General features: G+C 27.9%; 1 non-coding gene across 1 annotated transcript; it reads right to left on the reverse strand.

Annotated features, from left to right (window-relative positions):
- Positions 1 to 3,696: 3,696 nt before the first annotated feature.
- Positions 3,697 to 3,777, reverse strand: TRNAL-AAG (transfer RNA leucine (anticodon AAG)). The gene has a single exon. It is a non-coding gene; the product is annotated as a tRNA-Leu (tRNA).
- Positions 3,778 to 4,330: the final 553 nt, after the last annotated feature.

The following is a 4,330-nucleotide window of genomic DNA, read 5'->3' on the forward strand; positions in this document are numbered from 1 at the left end:
AAGTGTGTGTTTGATTCTGCGGTGACAAAAATTAATAATGTAAATTTGATTTTGACTAAAAGTGAATTGAAGATAAAATGATATATGTTTGTATACATTTATGTAAAAGTAAGTTGTTTGATAAATGCAAAACGAAAAAAAATCAATTCTAAAGAAAAAAGCTACAAAATCTGACTTTAAGTTAGAATCAATTTCTAAAGACAAAAGTAGTTTTATACGAGAGCAACCAAACATGTCAAAATTAATTATAAATCTCTAGAATCAATTTTGTATGCTCTAAACATGAAAACAAACATAGACTTAGTCCTTATCTAAACTATGTTCAGAAAAGGGACCATTAAATCTTTATAAATAATTCAAAATTGACAATTTGGCCCATACAAAAATTATTAAAAGAGTTAATTTGATCCATACAAAATAATTTATTCTTCAATAAATAACATATTTTGGCTCTTTTACTTCTTTAGCATTTAAGCAACCACAATCTAGGTAGATATTTCATTGTAACTATAAACTAAAGTAACTTATATTTTGTTGCATTGCTCTTACAATTTTTGTGTGTGGATATTTTATGAATCCATTTTAGAATTATAAACTATAGTGCATCTTTTAAAAATTTCAAATTTCAAATTTTGAAGTTAAGATCAATAATGCGACAAGATTAGACACCTAACTATCATTCTAAAAATTAGCTTGAAGACCATTACCAATTCTCTACTCCAAATTGTCCTTCAAAGTATCCCTAACTGAAGCTATACCCTCAAAAAATTAGAAACGGGTTTAGGGTACACAATATCGAGAATCATAAACGGAGTAGTACCATATTTACTTCTTTAGTCCTAAACCAAAGTTCGTCCAAACAAAAACACAAATCCCAATCAACTTTGATAATATAAGAATCATTAATCAAACGCATAAAATGTGACTCAAACCCTTTAAGATGTTTGGGATAACAAAATTCAACATAGAGATGCAGTCCTAAACGAAATTTATAAACTTTGTAGGTAACCCAATATCATCCAAAATATCTTAAGCAAAATTCCAATCTAAACGGTCATAGGGTTTGTCAAGGCCAACCTTGATTGCCATCCAACCAATAGCCCCACATTTTGATTTCATGGAATATAGGACTTCCTATTTCACAATATTATCATCCTGAATTTGATTATTAGGCCCAAAAATACTCTCACAAGGACCAACTAAATAATCAATAACTCTTCACAATTTCCTAGCCAAAATCTTAGTAATGGTCTATATGAAACATTACATAAGTTGATAGGGTGAAAGTGCTTCATAGCACATTGTCCACTTTAGGAAGTAAATGGAGTAAACTTAAGAGAATAAACTTGCTTAGATTAATGAAAACATCCAAGATCAAACTAACAAAAGAATCTCCAACATTGAGATTGATAAAAGATAGCTTGAAACTCATCCAAACCAAACACTTTCAAAGCTCCCATGCTCCGAACATTGTTAAGGATCTCTTCAATGGTAACGTCAGCCTCAAGCATCTCTTTCTCTTCCTTAGTTAACTTGGGAAAGCTTTGGTGAAGATTGAAAGGATCCAAAGTCTCACTTGAATTGAAAAACCTTTTGTAGTAATTAGTCACCAAACTCTCCAAGTCATTTTGATCACTAATTCAATTACCATCTCTATTGTTCAAATTAAATGTGCAAGTATACAAAGTCAAAAACAAATAGTATAAATAAATAACTTGTTTGTTGAAAAATAAAAGAGAACATATTTAGTAAAGAGTTTAAAGTAAATTTGGGTTTTAAAATGAAGGTTTAAATGAGTAATCAAATGGCTAGAAATTAGATTATGGAAATGAGTTCAAAATGTAAATAAGAAATAAACTTAGTTTATGGTATTAGAATGCTATAGCATGTTGTAGCATTATGAACATAGTGACCTCAGAGTTTTCTAACACATTTATCATGATTTTCAAGTGCACTAATATTATTTTTGGATTCATAATCATTTCGAATCATGCTTAATTTATTTACCTCTTTTGTTTTATATACTTAAATATTTCTCCTAGTTATTTAACATTAACCGAAATTACCAAGCATCTTGACTTGATCAATATTAAACAAACAAATCCATTTTTTTCCTTTTTCCAAGTTCAAAAACTAACGTTAAATCCTTAAATCCAAAGTGATAAAGTTCAAATTTAAAGATAATATTATATCAACTAGCATAAATAAATGTTAAACATTCCATAAACAAATTAAACTATAGACACCATTTAAGACTTCATTAATCCTTAACTTCAAATAGTGTAGCTCATAATGAGCTTTGATTCAAACATGAAAATAGAAATGAACATTAAAATAAACATTACAACTAGATTTATTACAGAAATCACGAATCAAGATGAGAAACACAAGCTTCTGTAGTAGCTACGGCAACTCCAACTTCAGCTTGTTTGCAATTTCCTTTTCTTTAACATAAATCCTTCATAAAGGTGTAGCTACAATGGTGGATGATGGTAGAATATGGGCAGGGACGACAATTTGTGTAAATTTTTAAATACACACGTTTCTTTTCATAATGATCACTATTCAAGTTAGATTCTTTTCACACATTTTCTCTTTGACAATTAATAAAGATACAGATTTAAGAAATACCACAAATCACATATGAGTCTGAGACTATTGGTTATCAAATAGTGTTCACTGTGTTTTTGTTTAGGACTAACTCATAATGTTCAATATTCAAGATAGATTCTTTTCAAGCAGAAACATGCATGGGAATTAAAGGCTGAAATAAATCACATATGGGAATTAAAGATTTCAAATAAATTATTTGAGTGTACCTGCTGTGAATATAGTTCTGCTGACCAAAATTTTGATTTTTGTTGTTGATAATGATGAAACTGAAAGAAGCAGTATCAGAAGATGATGAAGATTCTATTTATCGTATTCAATTTTCTATCATAATAATTATGTGGAAGATCTAGAGTTAAAATGGTACAGATAATCCATTTAGTATTGTCTAATAATAATTTGTTTGTATATAAATGTAAAACTGTGCAAATATAAATGTTCATTTTTCTCTATATTGGTAATGGATCATTCTATTTTTTAATTCAGATCAGACCTCCTCTTGGATAAGGCGCGTCACCATAAATATGTTAGTGTTTAATATCTGTACGATATTTCAAACAAATGTCTTAAATAATAATATTTTTCTTTGTTTCAACAAACCTCAAACACTCTTTAGACACTTCTCGAACACATTTATAAGTTTAAAGAAATTTAATTACATCATGTGTAGTTTGCTCGATTTATATACACATAAGATTTTCAATTTAAATCTTTTATAAATAATATTTATATTTTATTTAATTATAATAAATATGTGTACCGTGTTATATATTTTTTATTGGACTTTACAACTTATGGAATAAGAATACAATTAGTTGCTTAAGATAAATAATTATTTAGTTTAAATCTTCAGTTTTTCTTATAAATTAATTAGAATGGAGGGAGTACTACTTTGTGTAAATTATCAGTGACTCTGAATATGTAAACAAACAACAATACATGGTTATGATTTTCAGTTTCATATATAACATGCTTAAGAAAAGAGAAAAGGAAACACAATTTCGCAAGACATGAAGCCGCATAATAATCCAAGTTTTTTTATATTTCTCTAAAGCATGAAATTAAAATTAGAAAAAAAAAGAGAAATGTTGAGAGTGGGATTTGAACCCACGCCCTTTCGGACCAGAACCTTAATCTGGCGCCTTAGACCAACTCGGCCATCTCAACTTTCTTGTCAAGGTAAATAAATAAATAATTGTATTATTCATAGTAAATACCAACATTGCATGATGTATATGGGATAATATACCCTGATTTTTGCATGATTAATTTTCGTTTACAACATAGAAAGATGTCATGTTAATAAAGAACCAAGTGTTTAAGACCTTGTCCGTTGGTGCGTCTAACAAGTACTATTCCTTTAATCAGCTAACCGGAACAAAAAAATATTTTCACTTGTCATGTTACATTCATTATATAATAATAATAATTTGTGTCAATAATTTTTGAATGATATGAAAGTAACTAAAATAAAAAATATGTTTATAGTAATTGAAGATACATAATATATAATAAAATTCATTTTAATAAAATTAAATGAATGTTTTAATCATGAAAGGGCTATTATTATAGTGAAATATTTATCATTTAATTATAATATTATTAACCTAAAATTTTAATGCACAAGCAAGATATAAAAATGCAACTCTTCTGCAAGAGGTCTCTTAGGACAAGCTAGCAAGCTCTATTATAAAACAATTTGAGAAATGGGACTAATTTT

The sequence above is a fragment of the Cicer arietinum genome, unplaced genomic scaffold (genome assembly GCF_000331145.2).
Source record: "Cicer arietinum cultivar CDC Frontier isolate Library 1 unplaced genomic scaffold, Cicar.CDCFrontier_v2.0 Ca_scaffold_5847_v2.0, whole genome shotgun sequence".
In the NCBI taxonomy this organism is placed as follows: domain Eukaryota; kingdom Viridiplantae; phylum Streptophyta; class Magnoliopsida; order Fabales; family Fabaceae; genus Cicer; species Cicer arietinum.